This window comes from Mesocricetus auratus, unplaced genomic scaffold (assembly GCF_017639785.1).
Source record: "Mesocricetus auratus isolate SY011 unplaced genomic scaffold, BCM_Maur_2.0 Super-Scaffold_100007, whole genome shotgun sequence".
Classification (NCBI taxonomy): Eukaryota; Metazoa; Chordata; class Mammalia; order Rodentia; family Cricetidae; genus Mesocricetus; species Mesocricetus auratus.
The window spans coordinates 37,685,654-37,687,610 of record NW_024429191.1 but is presented as its reverse complement, the minus strand read 5'-3'; the positions used below and the strand labels follow the sequence as shown (position 1 = coordinate 37,687,610).

The following is a 1,957-nucleotide window of genomic DNA, read 5'->3' as shown; positions in this document are numbered from 1 at the left end:
TGTGTGTGTGTGTGTGTGTGTGTGTGTGTGTGTGATGCCTATGACTATGTGTACATGCTTACAGATGACTCAAGAGGACAGAGAGGACATCAGATCCCCTGGATGGGGAGTTCTAAGCAGGTGTGAGCTACCTGTTAGATGTTAGTGGACTAAGGTCCTGTGGAAGAGCAGCAAGCACTCTTAACCTCTGAACCACATCTTCTGCTCTGCAGCCAATCTTTATTGACACCTGTCTGGTCTGACCATGCATGGCCTGTACCATCTCACATGAGTGTTTAATATTACATACAACATATTCAAGTAGCCTTGTCCTCATTCTCAAGACCTCACTTTTCATACCCAAATGTATTTTCACAGGAGTGAGTTTTATGCTAATAAAAAGTCTGGTCCCAGCTGTCAACTTTGTCTTTGATTTGATAATGGTATTCAAAGGATGTAATTCTGGTTACACTTTCTAGTATTTCCTCTGCTCTGCCTACTTCAACATTGAAAGTCCAGACATGAACAGATGGAATGGGACCTCAGCAGACTTCATTCTCCTGGGGCTTTTCCCTGAGCTGCACTATCTGGGCATCCTCATCACTTCCATCCTCCTGATCTATCTCATTGCATTCACTGGGAATGCTGTCCTGGTCCTCTTGATCTGGGCAGACACTCGTCTCCACACCCCAATGTACATACTACTCAGCCACCTCTCTCTTATTGACTTGGCCTTAATTTCCACTACTGTCCCAAAGATGGTCATCAACTTTTTCTCCAGAAAGAAAAGCATCTCCAAAGTTGCCTGTGGGACCCAGATTTTCTTTTTCTTTGCCCTTGGGGGTAGTGAGTGTCTCCTTTTGACCCTCATGGCATATGACCGCTATGTGGCTGTCTGCAATCCCTTGAGATATTCAATTATCATGAACTCTAGAGTTTGTCTGTGGATGGCCCTAGCATCCTGGGGTGGAGGCATCCTGAATTCGCTCATCAACACCATCTACACCATGCACTTCCCGTTCTGTGGCTCCAGGGAAATTCATCACTTCTTCTGTGAGATGCCTGCTGTTCTGAAGCTCTCTTGTGAAGACACTTCCTTGTATGAAACAGTGGTGTCAGTCATTTGCATTGTGTTTGTTCTTCTTCCCTTGGGACTCATCATGTCCTCCTACCTGCTCATCTTTCTCACTGTCCTCCGAATGAAATCTCCAGAGGGCAGGAGGAAAGCACTGGCCACATGTTCCTCTCACCTGGCGGTAGTGAGCCTCTACTATGGGCCAGCCATGATCATCTACATGACCCCCCACTCTTTCCACACTTTGGAACAGGATGAAATACTCTCCATGATTAATACCATCTTCACCCCCATGCTCAACCCTCTCATCTACAGTCTGAGAAACAAGGAGGTGCTTGCTGCTCTGAGAAAAGTAGTGAGTCGCTGATTCATTTTAAAGTAGAAGCCAGGTATGGTGGTGCACCCCTTAATCCCAGCACTTCCAAGCAGAGGCAAACAGGTGCCTGTGAGTTCCAGGGCACCTTGGTCTACATAGTGAGTCCTATGCCCACAGATAAGTGAAGCTCTAGTCCCTCATCAAAGAAGCTCCTCTGTGGCAAGTGGAGACCATTACAGAAAGCTACACCTGGCCAAAATGCAGAGAACAATTAGTGGTGAGGTGCCCAGCCCCACCATCATCTACAGCACAGGTCCCACACCTAAGGCTCCGGGAACTTTGCACTGTGTTTTCAAGTGTGATCCCACACCATTTGTATTCTCTACAACACCATCTATGGTCAATTCATCAATAAATGTGCTCTGTAGTCAATGTTACCACAGTCTCAGGGAGATCATAGGGACAACCTCTTATTTTTATGTAATAGAAAAAATAATATGGGAATGCCTCTGAGGATGAAGAATGGTGCATAACGGGAAATCGGTGATGCACATGGAAGCTGGAAACAGACAGGGTTTGGGTGCAGT

The 1,957-nt window shown here is 46.2% G+C and overlaps 1 pseudogene; it reads left to right on the top strand.

The window, feature by feature from the left end:
• The first annotated feature begins 500 nt into the window (after positions 1-500).
• Positions 501-1,436, top strand: LOC101835143 (annotated as a pseudogene).
• The last annotated feature ends 521 nt before the right edge of the window (positions 1,437-1,957 follow it).